At 46.1% G+C, this 18730-nt stretch overlaps 1 long non-coding RNA gene across 1 annotated transcript; it reads right to left on the bottom strand.

The window, feature by feature from the left end:
* Window positions 1-5254: 5254 nt before the first annotated feature.
* On the bottom strand, window positions 5255-18700 carry LOC121085908. The gene is made up of 3 exons (XR_005827230.1): window positions 18690-18700; window positions 18218-18221; window positions 5255-5534 (listed from the first exon to the last, which is right to left on the bottom strand). It is a non-coding gene; the product is annotated as an uncharacterized LOC121085908 (long non-coding RNA).
* Window positions 18701-18730: the final 30 nt, after the last annotated feature.

Below are 18730 nucleotides of genomic sequence, written 5' to 3'. Positions count from 1 at the left end.
CCGTGTCGCTGACGGTGAGCATGCTGCAGGTGTCTGATCAGAGTGTGCCGATGAGAGTGTGTTGATTTCGCCGTTCCCAGGACTTGCTCTGCACCTGGCTTCTTGTTTGTGCATAGCTTCTTTTCTTTCTCCCACTGGTTGTTCCCAGGACAATTTAAAGCTGCTCTGCAGCTTCAACTAACAGGCCTGGGTTGTCCAACCCAGACAATGGTTTCACCGTAGATGTTAAACCTTTCTTCTAACAAGAAAATAAACAGCTCAAAACTAAAAACATTACAACAATGTATTAACAAAGCGTATTCCTTCCATCAATAACGTCTTTAACCAACCTGTTATCCCCAGTCCTCTCAACCATTCATCAAAGGGATTGTCATCAGCAGGAATATGCTTCATGTTTCCCTGCAGTTGTGACAACTTCTTGTGCATCGATATGGAATGATCGTAAAGGTTCATACAACACATCCCTTCAAAATCCTCACAACTGTGTCCATGTGCTAATAACAAAAAATCTATTGCAGCTCTATTTTGTAACGTAGCATGCCTAACACTATCTACATCAAGCAATAACGAATTTAAAATCTGCCATGTAAGATTAAATTGTTTCTCTCCCCAGCATGCTAACCTTTGTATATTCTTAGCATTTAATGCAGCCATTGCCCCGGGCATAAATATAGAGGCTAGGACGTTTGTTGTTACAGACTGTAGATTGACTTGGTCATTACATGTTTCATCAAAGGTGCGCAGTGCCCTCCGTGATCTATGAGATTGTTGAGTCATTTTTAATAAGTCTTTCATATGTGCAGCAAAGTCCAACGCCCTAAATAACATGGTCCACTGACAGGATACAAAGGAATCCCTGGCCACGCTCTGTCCCCATATATCAGAAAGACTCCTGGTGGCAACTGATAACCCCCTGATACATCTATATGGAAACCCCCAGTTTCAATTCACCCCAAATAAGTGAACTGGTTAGATTTTGAAACCCTGTATAAAACCCCCATTCACCTTGATGTGTTAGCCATAACTGCCACAGGTCACCAAACCAAATTACTCCAGTTCCATTCACAGGTTGAAGTGGTGATGACATGTGAATACAGTCTGCCATACCAGTTGCAGTTACATTAACATATTCAACAGGTACAACGCTAGCCAATAGGTCTAACTCCTGCAAAGGTGAATGATGTGGCTGATTTAAATTCTCAATAACCATCTTCTGCCACGCTGCATTATGCATAGAAGGCCAAACATATTGCTCATTTGGACTCATACATGTACCATTCTGATTGGACGTCAGATCCACTGTTTTAACATTCCAAAAACCATCAAAATTTGTTTCATTCTCTTGCAGGGGAATACCAATTAAACAAGTTCTAAAGGGGTTGTCTGATTGTTGCAGACTTAAACAAAAGTCTGTTACTCCCATAATATTTGCCCATGTCACCCATATGTTTGTCCTAGGCAAGATGTCAAAAATACTTTGGCCAATGGGTAAAAAATTCATCAAGACCGTAAACCAAGTCCACCACTTAAACATGTTTAGTCCTACAATTTCCACCTTTTTTTTTTTTTCCCCCCACATTCCACCCCACAAATCTGTGCTTTCACAGATTCTGATGATGTATGCTGTCTCCAATCAGCATGGTATTACACTAGTCGTATGCTTTCTCTTGCTTCATGCCTGGTTACTAATCAAACACATACACTCTTTACACCATTTACATTTAAGCTTTGTCTTACAGAACCGTTTTACCCCACATAGCATACATCGGCACAATACCCACGGGTTACATCCCTTACAACATAGACAGTTTATTCCGTCTGCTTGCTCTGTGTCTTCTCTTCCGTCTTCTGATCTTGACATACAGGTTGCACAAACTTGCTAGGGACCCATATAGGTCCTTTATCTGTGGAGATACAAAAATAAACCTCTACCGATAAATAACACCGGATTAGGTCCTTCCCATACACCTGAAGCCATATTTTTATACAGAACATTCAAACCAGGAACTGTAGTTGTTTGGTTCCCTCGTGCTGTTTGGTGATGTATAACAACAGGTGGTCCCTCTCTACCCTCCGTAAGGGAGAGATAGTTTAAGGTAAACAACACCTTAGTCAACCGTTTAGTTACATCTATGTCCTGCGATACTTTCTGTCTCTGAAGATAATCCTTCAGGGTACGGTTTGCCCTTTCAACAACTGCTTGCCCCATTGGGGAGTGAGGAATCCCTTTAATGTGTTTAATTCCCCAAGCTGTCATAAACCTAGCGACTCGTTGATTACTATACGCTGGACAATTGTCTGTCTTTATTTCTACAGGTACTCCCATAACAGCAAAACAAGACATTAAGTGTCTCTCCACATGTAATGCCTTTTCACCGGTTTGTGCAGTGGCCCATATAAAATGAGAATAGGTGTCAATTGTGACATGCACATACTTAAGCTTCCCAAAGTCTGGTACATGTGTTACATCCATTTGCCAAACCTGAAGTGCCTTCAGACCTTTTGGGTTAGTGCCCACCCCTAAACCAGGTCCATGATGACTACATTGAGAACAGGAGCGGACAATACCCTTTGCATCTGCTATGGGTATTTGATACTGTCGATGTAAAGACTTTGCATTCTGATGAAACATCTCATGGCCGTTACGAGCTTCTTCAAACTTCTTTGTTGGAGGAGTTATTGCCAGACAGCTGACTGCTTCATCAGCTCTAGCATTACCTTCACCCAACCCAATGGTCCACTGATGACTTCTAATATGCATAATACAAAATTAATGTTTTTTCTGTCAAAGAGTACTACGCAGTTGTATAAACATTTCACCAAGATGTTGGTTCTTTGTCTCTCTCAACAAGGCATCTTCAATGCGCTGTACTACACCAACTACGTACAATGAGTCTGATACTATGTTTACAGGTGTATTGTTCCAGCTTCCCAATGCCCAACACACTGCTTTCAGTACTAAGGTTTGAAGGTTGTCCCGTGGTTCACCGGTAATCACTTGTTTCTGCCACTGATTATTGGATTGCCAAACACACGCAGCCTTCTTCATCTTTCGTCCTGCATCTGTAAACACCGTTGGCCCGTCAACTGGTCTTTTTGAGCATAACGGTCTCGCAATCCACTGATAATGTTCTAACATCTTCCAGAGAGGTCCTTTTGGCCGGTTGTTGTGTACAACACCTGTATAGCCAACAAGGCTTCCTGTATGGCTGTTGAATGTCTCAGGAGCCACTCATAATCATCACCACTGACTGGAATACTGATATCTGCCAGTTCAGTCCCATCAATTTCAACAATCCTGTCTCTTCCTTTTTTCACCAAGGCCCCTACTGCTTCAGGGCGACTTAAAATATGATGTCTGGGTTGCAATGGCAAAAACAACCACTCTAAAATGATTGCTGTATTTTTCCCCTTTTTCTTTTGCCATTGCAAAATAAGGGCAAAAGGTGAAGTGGCAACATTACAAACCAAAAAAGATAACGGATGATTCGCCATTTGGCGACCACGCCAGCCAGTCTGAATCTTGCGGGACACAACTTCTAGGGCAGCCCACTGTTCTGGTGAACAAGTTCAAGGACTGTTGGCTTCGGTGCCATGCAACCAGGATCAGAATGGTTGCAAATCATCGTTAGTGAGTCTCTTTGTGTGTCACCAGGGTGTAAGGGAATCGTGAAAAAAAAACAGTCTTTCAAGTCTATCACAACAATTTGCCAAATCTGAGGGATCATCATGAAAGATGGCAGAGCAGGTTGCAACACTCCCATCCCTAAAATCTGATCATTAACCTTCCATAAATTATGTCCCAGTTATGTGCATCAAGATTATTAATCAGTACTGGACAAGCTAACGAGCTGGTCACCTGCCAATCACCCTCCAAAACAGCAACACAAATACACCAGGCCAACGCTGCAGAATCGGATCTTTTCTCGAGTTCAGTATCGGTGGGGTAGTTGGGCTAACTGGAGGAATTACAGGTATTGAAGTAGTAGGCAGGTTCATTTTAACTCGCTTTACCAGGTTTCTTAATTTATCTATTACCTCCTGTAAGGATTTCTCTGTATTGTTATCACAAGACTTCTCCCCGCCTTCCCCCTCAAACCCGTCCGGTGATGTTTCTGGAAGAGGAGGACACGTCATCGGACGGCGCTTTTGCCCGCCCTGATGTGACCTACGAGCTGTCGCCACCCTCCGTTTTGGTCTTGCTCCACCCACAGCTCCGATTGGTGCAGCAGGACCCGCTGCCCCGCCCTCCTGGTGAGGCTCAGCCGCCTCTTCCGGGTTCGGCTCAGTTACGGCAGACTCCTGAGGAGTGTCCGGTGTGTTATCTAAAAGCTCCGGCACTGCTGAACACGTAGGGGCGGACATACCCTTCATAGGACGAGTATGCCCAACTCCGAAAAGTGTAGTCAAGAGAGAAGGCTTAGGTGAATCACCCTTCTGCTCCACCGGCTTTTCTACCACATCTCCCCCCAACGGTTCTAGGGCTGCCGCCGCTACTTTTTTTTCCGCCTTCATAGTTTCCAGAGTGTTAACTATCGACCGCCACGTAGCTCCTAACGCTTTAGCTTCTTTTCCTTCTTTACCTCCCTCGACCGTAGTATCCCAGAGGCAAGTTCCCACTTCTCTCCATTCCGCAATACTAAACAATAACGCGGGCTCGGGGATCCTACTCTTTTTTTCGTGCCCAGCGAACTAAGGTCTCCACTTCTGTCTCTTTAACGCCCTCCCCTCTCTTAAGGAGGATGCTAGTTAACAGTTTAATTGCCGCGTCTAATTCCATCGCGGTCTTCTCAGAGCTCCCCCCTCTCACGGAAAGGATATCAGCGGGGAAGCCCCGCCACACTCGTTGCGGTCTTCCGTAGTGCCCCCCCCGCCCCCTCACAGAGAGGAATTTAGCGGGGAGCCCCGCCGCGATTTACTCTACGCGGTCTTACCACCGGCGGGGGTGCGATCTGCAGCTCCACACCGAACTCTGGACTCCGCTTTTCGCCTTCCAGGTTCCGCCCGCCTCCGACATCTAGCTCCCTAATCGGACAACTTCCCTTCGGGTCCGATGCACGGAGATTCCGCATTTAAATGAACAGCATTTAAGCGAATAAATGGGTTCGGGTGCCAGATGAAGAGGGTCCCCCGTGGACAGTCAGCCAAGTCATGACAATCACACCAATATGGCTACATGCTGTCCTCACTTTATTAAACAAACAGGTCATATTTATAACTTAAACCGACCGCTCACCCGACTTACACACAGGTGATTGGATAAAAGTCTCCAGGCCACGTGGGGTCCGTGTCGCTGACGGTGAGCATGCTGCAGGTGTCTTATCAGAGTGTGCCGATGAGAGTGTGTTGATTTCGCCGTTCCCAGGACTTGCTCTGCACCTGGCTTCTTGTTTGTGCACAGCTTCTTTTCTTTCTCCCACTGCTTGTTCCCAGGACAATTTAAAGCTGCTCTGCAGCTTCAACTAACAGGCCTGGGCTGTCCAACCCAGACAATAGTAACATAAGTCCTCGGTCCTTTAAAAATCCCTCTACACCTTCCAGCAGCCTGCAGGACAGCAGTCAGTGCAAGAGGAGGATGACAATCACACCTCCTGCCCTAAGCGGCAGCAACTGCACTTCGCTGATTGACGGAATGCAGCGCTTGACTATAGGCCCACGATGGAAGAATGTGAAGCCCGGGCCTGAACACTTGCCATGGAATAGCCGCAGAAGCCAGGCAGATGGCTGCCCACCTTTACATGGGGCACCACAGAGGCAGTTGCCATAAGTGCCAGAGAGGAAGGCAGCTCCCAGCAGCCTGCAGGACAGCAGTTAGTGCAAGAGGTGGAAGACAATCACACCTCCTGCCCTAAGAGACGGTAGCCGTACTTTGCTGGTCAATGCTATGCAGTGCTTGACTATAGGCCCACCAGGGTACAGTGTGAAGGCCGGGCCTGCACACTTGCCATGGAACAGCCCCAAAAGCCGGGCAGATGGCTGCCCACCTTTACATGGGACACCACAGAGGCAGGTGCCGCAAGAACCAGAGATGAAGGTACTTCCAAGGAGAAAGAGGCAGCAGAGGAGGAACAGGGATAAAATCACACACCTGCTGTGACAGACAGCGACTACAGTTCGCTGATCGATGGCAAGCAGCGTTTGACTATAGGCCCACCAGGGAAAAGTGTGAGGCCCGGGCATGTAGACCTGTCATGGAACAGCCCCAGAAGCCAGGCAGATGGCTGCCCACCTTTACATGGGACACCACAGAGGCATTTGCCACAAGTGCCAAAGGCAGCTCCCAGCAGCCTGCAGGACAGCAGTCAGTGCAAGAGGAGGATGACAATCACACCTCCTGCCCTAAGCGGCAGCAGCTCTACTTTGCTGATTGATGCTATGTAGTGCTTGACTATAGGCCCACCAGGGTACAGCGTGAAGCCCGGGCCTGTACACTTGCCATGGAACAGCCCCAGAATCCAGGAAGATGGCTTCCCAACTTTACATGGGGTGTAACAGAGGCAGTTGCCACAAGTTCCGAAGAGGAATGTACTTTGCAGGAGAAGGAGGAAGAGGCATCAGAGGAGGAACAGGAATAAAGTTACATCTCCTGCTGTGATAGACAGTGACTTCGCTTCACTGATCGATGGCAAGCAGCGCTTGGCTATAGGCCCACCAGGGTACAGTGTGAAGCCCGGGCCTGTAGACTTAACGTGGAACAGCCCCGTAAGTCACACAGATGGCTGCCCGCCTTTACATGGGGCGCCACAGAGGCAGTTACTACAAGCGTTGAAGAGGAAGGCACCTCGCAGCAGCCTGCAGGATGGCAGTCAGTGCAAGAAGAGGACGACAATCACACCTCGTGCTGTAAGTGACATTAGCCGTGCTTATCTGATCGATGCTATGCAACGCTTGACTATATGTCCACCAGGGCACAGTGTGAAGCCCAGGTCTGTAGACTTGCTATAGAACAACTACAGAAGCCAGGCAGATGGCTACCCACTGTTACATGGGGCGCCACAGGGGCATTTGCCATAAGCGCCGAAGAGGAAGGCACCTCCCAGCAGCCTGCAGGATGGCAGCAAGTGTAAAAGGAGAAGGAAAGTCACACTTTCTCCTATAAGTGACAGCAACTGCACTTCGCTGATTGACGGAATGCAGCGCTTGACTATAGGCCCACCAGGGTACAGTGTGAAGCCTGGGCCTGCAGACTTGCCATGGAGCAGCTCCAAAAGCCGGGCAGATGGCTGCCCACCTTTACATGGGACACCACAGAGGCAGGTGCCTCAAGCACCAAAGAGGAAGGTACTTCCAAGTAGAAGGAGGAAGAAGCACCAGAGGGGGAACAGGGATAAAGTCACACACCTGCTGTGATAGATAGCGACTTCGCTTCACTGATCGATAGCAAGCAGTGCTTGACTATAGGCCCATAATGGAAGAGCGTGAAGCCTGGGCCTGTAGACTTGCCATGGATCCACACCAGAATCCAGGGAAATGGCTGCCCACCATTACGTGAGGCTCCACAGAGTCAGTTAATACAATAACCAGAAGGCGGCACCTCCCCGCAGCCTGCAGGACTGCAGTCAGTGCAAGAGGAGGAAGACAATCACACCTCCTGCCCTATGTGACAGTAGCCATACTTCGCTGATCGATGCTATGTAGCACTTGACTATAGGCCCACCAGGGTACAGTGTGAAGCCCGGGCCTGTAGACTTGCTATGGAACAGCCCCAGAAGCCAGGCAGATGGCTGCCCACCTTTACATGGGGCGCCACAGAGGCAGTTGCCACAACTGCCGAAGAGGAATATACTCTCCCAGGAGAAGGAGGAAGAGGCAGCAAAGGAGAAACAGGAATAAAGTTACACCCTATGCTGTGATAGACAGCGACCTTGCTTCACTGATCGATGGCAAGCAGCGCTTGACTATCAGCCCACCAGGGTACAGTGTGAAGCCCGGGCCTGTAGACATGCCATGGAACAGCCCCAGAAGCCAGGCAGATGGCTGCCAACCTTTACATGGGGCGCCACAGGGGCAGTTACCACAAGTGCCAAAGGGGAAGGCACCTCCCAGCAGCCTGCGGGACAGCAGTCAGTGCAAGAGGAGGATGACAATCACACCTCCTGCCCTAAGCGACAGTAGCCATACTTCACTGATCAATGGCATGCAATGCTCGCCTATAGGCTCACGAGGGAAGAGCATGAAGCCCAGGCCTGTATACTTGCCGAGGAAGAGCCCCAGTATCTAGGCAGATGGCACTCAGTGGAAGAGTAGGGGAGGTTGAGAAGGAGAAGTAGGATGAACATCCCACCTCGTGCCATGAGAGCAATGGCCCTCGCTCATGTGACCGACGTTGTTCATCATATAGCTGTGGCCAAACGGTAGAATAGCATCGGGCTGTTTCATGTCCATCTGCTGTGGTAGGATGTGAGGTCCAGGCATGGCAGCCCACCACAGGACGATGTGGAGCCCATGCAAATTGATCCGCCTCGAGAAGGATCATTGATGGCATTGGGTCCACCTGCCCTGGTCCACAGCAATCACTGGGCAGCACCCCATCCATCCAGGCTCCTTTGTGTGACTTGGCGCCAACAGTGTTCCAGGAGTGCCTGGCCGGCTCACTCCGTACCTGCAGCTCAGCCTCCACACCGTCATGACTGGACAATAAACAACAACAAAAGAAGAAAACTGCTGTCGTCCTCTCTTGTTTGGCACTTTGGAGGCTGCCTCTGCACTCCTGGGGTCCTCCTGGCCTCTGACTTTGAGTAGGAGGCTCTTTCTAGAAACTTTCTGTTTCCACGCCCACTGTCCTGTTTTGGTGGTGCCTTACATTCTGAGGGTTTTTAGGCTGCCTAACGTCAGTGGTTTGACAGCCAGGGTTTTTTTTTTTAAATGGAGTACAACTACTACCAGGAAAGCCACTGAACCCTAGGAATTTCTTTTTTCCAAAGATGCTAATCTGTTAAGAGTCGTGCGTGGTGGTTTTTGAAAAGAAACTTGGTTGCATAGGAATTGCCATATAAAAATGCAGTAGTCTCTTGCCTGGACTTTTACATTTGGTCTGTATCTCAAACCTCAAGTTCTTTCATGTTTACTCTTCATTGTCTCTTGCATTCCACTCAGGGAGGCGTGAGCGAGTGTCTGTGTGTTGTCTCATTTCCAAGTGTGGTGTGTTCTCATTTAAGATGGGATAGAGTTAATTTTCTTCTAGGTCACTAGTACAGTGTTGTGGTTTTGATTTGGTGTGGGAATAGTCTTGTGGGGGTCTCTTTCATTTCCCAGGCCTTGCCAGTGGGAGAGCTGAAGGGGCACAGGATACTGGGAGAGGCCACAGCCGGGTTGGCTAGCAGGAGAGGTATGCCATACCATGGGACATTATGCTTGGTATATAAAGTGGGGCGGGCTTGGCCAGGCTCACCAGTCATTGCTCAGGGTCTGTCTGGGCATTGGTCAGCAAGCCGTAAGCGGATGCAATGTGCGTCACTAATTTGCTTTTCTCCCTTGCCTTTGGATTTCTTTCCTCTGGTCTTCTTCTTCCCTTTTGTTTTAGATGCTATTGTTATTATTTTTTTTTTCTTTGTTTCTCATTTAATTTCAATTTTTTTTTTTCTCTCAACCCTCAAGTTTTACATTACTTTCTGATACTCCTTCCCCCCCTCCTGGGAGGGGAGCATGAGTGAGTGGCTGCGTGGTGCTTAATTACTGGCTGGGGTTAAACCATAACAGGGTTATATCATGAAAATGATGTGTTACAGTTTATGTGCTTGAGGAATGTATGTAATCCAGAGGAATCCTGACAGACTTGAGAAGTAGGCCAGTGTAAACCTCATGAGTCTCAACAAGACTATGTGCAAGTTTTTGTACCTGTGTGGGCAATCTCCAGTATCAGTACAGGTTGTATGATGAATGGATTTGAGGGGAGCCCTGCAGGGGACTTAGGGATACTGGTGTATGAAAAAGTGGACATGAGCCAGCAATGTGCACTTGCATTCCAGAAAGCTAACCATATCTTGGGCTGCATAAAAAGCGTGGTTAGCAGGTTGAGGTAGGTAATTCTCCCCTTCTACTCCACTTTTGTGATAAAGCCCACCCGGAGTACTGCGTCCAGTCCTGGGGTCCCTAGTAAAAGCACTGACATGTCAAGAGGAAATCCAGGGGAGGGCCACAGATGTGATCAGAGGGCTGGAACACTTCTCCTATGAAGAAAGGCTGGGAGAGGTGGGGTTGTTCAGCCTGGAGAAGACGAGAGTGTGAGGACACCTTACTATGGCCTTCAAATACTTGAAGTGAGCTTGTAAGAAAGGTGGAGAGAAACTTTTTACCAGGGCCTGTAGTGAAGGACAACAGCTTACTGTTTCAAATTGAAAGACAGTAGGTTTAGATGAGATACAATGAAGAAAATTTTTATTATTAGGTTGGTGAGACATGGGAACAGGCTGCCCAGAGGAGCTGTGGCTTCCCCATACCTGGAAGTATTGAAGGTCCGGTTAGATGGGGCTTTAAGTGACCTAATCTAGTAGAGCAAGGGTCCTCAAAGTACGGCCTGCGGGCTGGATATGGCCCCCCAGGGTCCTCAATCCGGCCCCCGGTATTTACAGACCCCCCCGCCGGGGGTTGGGGGGGGAAGCCCAGCAGCCGCAGATGGCTGCCTGCCACTGCATCCATGCGCCGGTCTCCGCAGCCCCCAAGCACCCGCCGGGACCGGGCTGGAACCAGCGCCTCGTCCTCGACCTGCCCCCCAGGGGGCGCCTCTGGGCCTCAAACCGCGCCGCCGCCGCCGCCTCCTCCTCTGCGGTGCGCGGCGGGCGGGAGGCGCGGGCATCTCCTCTGCCGGGCAAGCTCAGCCGGCAGCCTCTGCACTGCGAGGTCCAGCCAGCTCGGGCGAATCGCCAGAACCCCGGCGCGGGAAAGTTCCTTCAGTCCCTTCTGGCCACCCTGTCCGGACTGCGCGGCCGGGCTGAGGAGGGGGGCGGTGGCATCAGCGAGGGGGGCGGCTCCCCCATCTCTCCCTCCCTCCCTCCAGCTCCCAGGCAGGACAAGCAAGCCAGCACCAGTAGGAAGCGTGCGCACCATCATGTCAAAAAAAAGAAAAATTGACTCCGAGTGCAGGGTATTCCAAGTAAAGTGGATTTCTGATTATTTTTTTCACAGAGTACAAAGAAAGAGCTGTTTGTCTGATATGCCAGAATTCCGTGTCTGTGTTCAAGGAATACAATTTGCATCGACACTACGAAACTCAACATAAAGATAAATATAATTCTTTGGTTGGACGAGTGAGAGAAGATAAAATATTAAGACTGAAACATGGACTGACAACTCAGCAAAATACTTCTGTGAAGCAAAAGCAGCTCAATATATCATCACTTCGAGCAAGCTATCAAGTTGCCAAGCTCATAGCGCGCACTGGCAGAGCATTCATAGAGGGAGAATTTGTTAAAGAATGCCTTCTTTCTGTTGCTAAAGAGATGTGTCCAGAGAAGGCAGATTTATTTAGTACAGTGAGTCTTTCAGGACCTACAATTACACGAAGGATTGAAGAAATGGGGGAAAAATTGAATCTGCAGTTGCAGAACTCCTCAAAAAAAACTTTGCTATTTCTCATTGGCACTCGATGAAAGCAATGATGTTCTAATTTTCATTTGTGGGACAAATGATTCTTTCGAAGTCACAGAGGAGCTTGCTGCACTGAAAAGCATCAAAGGAACAACTACAGGAGAGGCTATCTATGAGAAAGTTTGGCAAACTGTGAATGATTTGGAGCTGGACTGGGGTAAACTATTCAGTGTGACAACTGATGGTGCTCCTAGCATGGTGGGGTTCATGAAAGGAGTGGTTGCACGCATTAACAAAGAGATGGACAAATGCAACCATTCACATCCAATAGCCATACACTGCATCATCCACCAACAAGCACTGTGTTGTAAATCACTGAAGCTGGACTTTGTCATGAAAATTGTGGTTTCTTGTGTTAACTTCATTAGAGCTCATGCACTAAACCACAGACAGTTTCAGGAATTTCTGTCTGAGCTAAATGTTGCCTATGAAGATATTCTGTACCACACAGAAGTCCATTGGCTGAGTTGAGGGAGAGTTTTGAAATGGTTTTATGCCTTACTTCCACAGGTTTAGGATTTTGTGCTTTCTAAAAACAAAGAAGTACCAGAGCTCAAAGATGCAGAATGGAAATGGCATCTTGCGTTTCTGACAGATGTAACAGAGCTACTCAACGATTTCAATGTCCAGCTTCAAGGAAAGGGGAAGCTCATCTGTGATATATATTCACATGTGAAAGCATTTCAAGTCAAATTAGACCTGCTCATTAACCAAGTAAAGGAGGAAAACTTCTGCCATCTCCCCATAACTCAAAACCTGTCTGCAGAAAAACCAGCAGTTGCATTCCCAAACAAAACATGTATGGATGTACCAGAAATGTTGCAAAAGGAGTTTCAAATTAGCTTTAAAGAGCTCATCTCCATGAACAGGACATACAATTTTTCCGGAACCCATTTTCTGTTGACATTGAAACTGTTGATTCGATTTACCAAATGGAATTGGCCGAACTACAGACTTGTGACTCGCTGAAAGATGCATTCAAATGAAGCAGCCTTGCTAATTTCTATGCATCTCTCCCCTCAGAGACATATCATAATCTCAGGAACCATGCACTCAAAATTGCAACCATCTTTGGCAGCACCTATATCTGTGAGCAGACTTTTTCCGGAATGAAACATCGGAAATCTCCAAATCAGATCCAGACTAACTGATGAACACTTGCATCACTTGCTATGACTAGCAGTGACAAATATGGAACCTAACACTGACCATCTCATTAGCCAAAAGCAGGCCCATAGTTCACATTGAAATATTTTTTTGTTGTTGTTGATTACAGTTGTTCTTAATTTTAAATATTGCATTCTTTTTCCTGTTTTTTTGTGGCCTACTACAAATAAAATATGTGCATTGTGCATAGGAATTTGTTAATTTTTTTCCAAACAATAGTCTGGCCCCCGGCAGTGTCTAAGGGACAGTGAACCGGCTCCCTGTTTAAAAAGTTTGAGGACCCCTGTAGTAGAGTATGTCCCTGCCCTTGGCAGGAAGATTGGAACTAGATGATCTTTAAAGGTCCCTTTGAACCCAAACCATTCTATAATTCCATGACTAGAATCACTAACCTTATTGAACAGACCAATAAGAAGTGAACACATATCAAACCTCATCAAGTTACATGCAAGAGATTACATCAAAAGGCTGTCACTGGAAAGTGGAATACTTAAAAAGCAATTTCGCTGTTGCTTACACAAGCAGTCCATTTCAGCCCCTTGATGTTTCTGCACTGGACTCCAAATGAGGCAAGATGAACAAGGGGGGAAAAAATTACATATGACCATGCAATTCACAATCAGACTGCAGATGTAGAAAAGAGACACAGGAAGCATGTGCAGATGATTGTAAGCTCAGATGTAGATTTTGAGTATGACAGAAATGTTCTTATAATATAATCCTTTTTTTTTTTTTTTTAAAAAAAAAAAAAGTAAATTCTTAAGATTGATTCTTTGTTTGCTTCAAGCTTAAGGAAAACAGCCACCAAAATCTGACAGTGTTCTGTACAACTGCAGCAGCAGAAACGACTACCTCCAGGCTTCACTACAGTCACATGTCAGCATTTCCAGTGCTGAAGTAGCCACTGTAGTTGCAGTTTTGGGTGCTGCATCATCATCTGTTATTGCCTTGGTAGTAGCACAACCTGGATTTTTCAGATGTTCATCAGTTGTTGACATACTACACACCCCTAATAAGGGTAAATGAAAGGGAAATCTAAATTTTACCACTGTAGAGGAATGAAATTTTCCAGAAGAATTAAAAAGGCGCTTCTGCATCCCAAGACCTTTCCACTTGAAGAATATGATAAGCTGTATTTCAAACACACAATAGCAGTGTGTAATTTTTTCCAGAGGAAACACTTAAAAGCATCCTGTAAAATGTCAAGAAATACATATTCTAAAATACACGATATTTATCAGATTCTCCTTTGCATTGTAAAGGATATACATAAGATCTATCAGGACCTTCTATTCTACCTTTCACAACAAGGTAGTTAAGACATGTAAAAATAGAAAATGCAATCCCCAAATAAAGACCTTTTCCTCATAAAATGTGCATGGACTGGAGAACTCATTGCTGGAATTATCTGAAGACTCTGGAGGTCTTGGCAAGTTTCCCAGAAGCATACAGAAATAACATGAGGATGTAGAACTATAAATGCTAGTTAATGAAAAAATATATTAAATATAAAATAATGACTGTATTCTTGTTTTTTTAACATGGATTTAAGATATTGATTAAGCAAATCTTGTGGGGTGAGGGGCACTGATTATCCCAACATAGCACCTAAGTAGTTTCACAGCTTCAACCTCAACTATTTGTTGGGATTACTTCCGTGGAAATGACACAAGGAGGGAAATCATTGCGGGTTAGTTTTGGGGTTTTTTTTTTGCTGTGCAAAATGCTCAGTGAGGTCAGGCTCACCTGTTAATAGAATTCCCGAGTCTTTGTCCAGTAACGCTGAAAATACCATTTGGAAACAAAAGGTAGTTCCAGGCAACCTGCCTGTTTCAGTACCTATTGCAAAAGGAGCTGAGTGACACCCAGAAGTGGCCGTTGTTGAAGAGGAATTAAGGGTCTTTGAACAACCATGAATTTTCACACCCGACACTTAAATTCTTCACTAAGTTTGAGACATCGTCTAACCCAGATAAAGAAGCACAGATCAGCCTTTCTGTGTACCCCTTGTTATTGGGGGGAGTTAAAGTGGTAATAGAACAAGGTATGCAGCAAAAAATCAGAAATAAAGACAAATCCTAAAAAACTTTACCCTCACCCCACCCTTCTTCCTGGGCTCAACTTCACTCCTGAATTCTCTGCCTCCTCCCCAGAAGTGTACAGAGGGACAGGAAATAGGCGTAACGGTCAGTTCACCACGTTGTCTTTGCCGCTCCTTCCTCCTCACACTCTTCCCCTGCTCCAGCATAGGGTCCTACCCACAGGGTTGCAAGTCCTGCCAGGAGCCTGCTCCAGCACAGGCTTTCCACAGGTCACAGCCTCCTTTGGGCATCCACCTGCTCCAGTCTGGCGTCTGCCTCAGGCTGCGGGGGGAGATCTGCTCCACCATGGACCTCCACGGGCTGCAGGGGGACAGCCTGCCTCCCCACTGTCTTCATCATAGGCTGGTACACCTCCTTTCCCTCCTTCTTCACCGACTCTGGTGTCTGCAGAGTTGTTTCTTTCACATGTTCTCACCCCTCTCTGCCAGCTGCTGTTGCCCAGCATTTTTTCCCCTTCTTAAGTATGCTGTCCCAGAGGCGCTACCACTGTTGCTGATGGGCTCAGCCTTGGCCAGCAGTAGGTCCATCTTGCAGTCACTGGCATTGGCTCTGTTGGACATAAGGGAAGCTTCTGGCATTTTCTCACAAAAGCCACCCCTGTAGCCTCCCCATTACCAAAACCTTGCTATGCAAACCCAATACACTGTATCAAAAGTTCCAGAGATTCTTCCAATCACACGGGTTTTTACTCAAACTCTTGCATTTTATCATCTGTTGTCCTAAGGACTGTGCAAACACAATAACATTATAAATGAACCAAGATACCGCACTGTAGACAGATGAACTGCCTGTTGACTACGTGTGAAAAAGCAAATTAAGCGCACAAGTGGAAACTGCTATGACATTAAAGAAAACAGTGGTTAGTGGCATCAAAAATAAGGAACTGGATGTAGTAATAAAAATAATAGTAATAATAATTTTGATCCCATTTCTTCTCCTTGAACACCTAGACTGCTTTGTGGGTAGTTGCCTATGGTACATAGAGTACATACAAGATGCATCTATACAGTAAAGCTCCTTGAGTTTCTCATGGACTACCCAAAGCGTGAGTTTAAGTGGCCTGATTGGCTGCAAAGAGCATCGATAAGAAGGAGGTCAAAAATCAAGAGGCACAGAACCTTCCTGTGGCCTGGAATGAATCTCTGCTCAGACAGCATCTAACCATGAACCTTACCTCTCTGTTCATTCTTAAAGAAAGGGCCAACCTCCTTTTACTCCCACCCTCTGCCATATGTCATTTATAATATTCTTGGCATTTATCTGTCTTGCCTAAAACATATGAGAACGTATGAGGAAGAGGCAGCAGAAGAGGGACAGAAAGGAAGTCACACCTCCTGCCATAAGCAACAGCGACCTCAAATTCGCTAATCCATGGCAAGCAGCGCTTGACTGTAGGCCCACCAGGGAACAGCGTGAAGCCCAGGCCTGCACTCTTGCCATGGAACAGCCCCAGAAGCCAGGCAGATGGCTGCCCACCTTTACATGGGACGCCACAGGGGCAATTGCCGTAAGCACCAAAGAGGAAGATACTGCCGAAGAGGAGGATGAGGCAGCAGAGGAGGAACGGGAATAAAGTCACACCTCCTGCCGTGATAGACAGCGACCTTGCTTCGCTGATCGACAAAATGCAGCGCTTGACTATAGGCCCACCATGCATGTGTGCATTGTTCTTATCTCTACCCTTGACTTTTACATTCCTTTCTGATTCTCCTCCCCATCCCTCTGGGTGAGGGGGAGGGAGCAAGCGGCTGCATGGTGTTTGGTTGCCTGCCAGGGTTAAATCACAACACCTTGTTTCAATTAATACACATTTTAGAATATATCAACCTTGAAAGTAAGAGTCAGGAATGCTGCAGAATCTACTGCAGTCCTTAGCAAATAACTCACACTGTGAAGACCTCTTTCCTCATGTCTGAATCTGCTTGTCTATAGCTTCCAGCCACTAGATCTTATCCTTTTTAGCCAGACTAAAGATCCCATTATGAAGGTTTTGTTCCCTGCATTTGTACTGGTAGACTCTGATCAAGTCATCTCTTATCCTCATTTATGAGGAAGTGCAAAGAAGCAGCTTGTTAGATCTTTCACTACACATTTTCTACTCTTGTAATTAGTGCCATGGCTTTCTCTGAACTTTCTGTAATTTAGCCATATTAATTAATGAACACAGGCCTCAAACTGGACAAAGTATTCAAGTAACAAAAGCACTTATGTCAAATTCAGAAAGATATGCCTACACAATACATCTGTACCTATTCCTTCAGAGTCCATAAAAGTTATTTAAGACACAGAATTGAACTGGAAACCCATAGCCATCTGATGATCAACAGACTCCCCCAGTCAAATCAAATAGTCAACGTTTCCTTTTGCCTGAAGTTATTAAGGCTGCTACTTACACACGATCAACTGCGTCTCACGCTGTTACAGATATCACTTCACAGAACTGTTTTTAGAATAAATATGGACAGCGTTTTATTTTCCTGTACAGTTCATTGCATTGAAATACATCAGCTTTGTGCCAATTTTGGCTGGTTAAGTGGTGCAAACAGTACCACTGCTGAATCCTCTTCCTTACTTAACAGTGCTTTAACCTTTCAATCCTCAGCAAACCATCCTTAGCTATTAGATAGTTTTTTAGGACACTGATAAGAAGCTAAGTGCCATAGGGTTGAGAAAGGATGTCATTAAGAGTCCAAGAGGAACACATTCTTTCAGCGATGAGTCTCATTTTACACTGACATTTTTCCACCTAAGAATTAGCTGTCCTTTAATACATGTAAACCATGTGAAGCATTGCTGGCTGATTACACAAGACTTTCATTTATGAACCAACATACGGACTACTAAGTCTAATCTTCACAGAAATCAGAGAGTATCACATTGACACTTTTAGCTTTAGCAACCGTTACTAATTTTGTCAAAAATATATCAAGCTAGCTTGACATTGTCTGGTTATCCTATAACTCATGTGGATTGGCACTAATTATGCAACACTTGTTTAATTCATTAATTAGGTCCCTTATAATTTTGTCTAGAAGTTATGTCAAGCATACAATTATGTAATTATCCAGGTCATGCCTTTTACCCTCTTTGAATGTTGGCACATTAGCCATTTTTGTGCTATTTCTCCAGTATTTCAAAGCTTATAAAAAAATCAACATTAATGATCCAGGAAGCTCATTGGACAGCCCTGTTGAAACTAATTATCTGGGCGTGCCAGTTTGAAAACATGTACATTTAGCCACTGCTAAAGAGCAATCCCTTGAGCACCTGTTACTGGAAATTATTTCATTGATTTATTATACAATTACATAATATAACACATACATTCCCTAGCTTTTTACATCACTTAACAATTATACTACATCCCTCTAACATTAGACCAATACATCTGTTAAGACTCTTTTTGACTGTAAAGTAATTCTGTGCTTCTTATCAACACTGTCAGAAGCTCTGGAGAAAGGGGACAAAGAGGCGTTGAGGCTTTTGCCTACATGGCGACTGCTCAGACATGTTGTAGGGGGCTTCAAAAATCCGCAAGACGCAAAAGGGAGCTTGCAAAATCAGCAAAATGCGAGTGGGGGCTTGCAAAATCATCCAAGACATGAGTTGGGGGCTTGCAAAGTCAGCAAGACACGAGGGGGGGGGGTTGCAAAGTCAGCAAGATGCAAGTAGGGGCTTGCGAAGTCCACCAGACGCAAGTGGGAGCTTGCAAAATCAGCAAAATGCGAATGAGGGTGATTCATTCAAACCTCCCCTGTATCCCCCTCCAGAATGCAGACAAGAGGATGAGGGGGTGGAGGAAGGGGAGAGTCTGTGTCCTTTACCAGACACCACCCCTTTTTGTTGTAATTTCTACAACTATGAACAGTCTTGGG

The sequence above is a fragment of the Falco naumanni genome, chromosome 3 (genome assembly GCF_017639655.2).
Source record: "Falco naumanni isolate bFalNau1 chromosome 3, bFalNau1.pat, whole genome shotgun sequence".
Classification (NCBI taxonomy): Eukaryota; Metazoa; Chordata; class Aves; order Falconiformes; family Falconidae; genus Falco; species Falco naumanni.
Note: the sequence above shows the minus strand (reverse complement) of the source record. Positions and strands in the feature narration are given on the sequence as shown.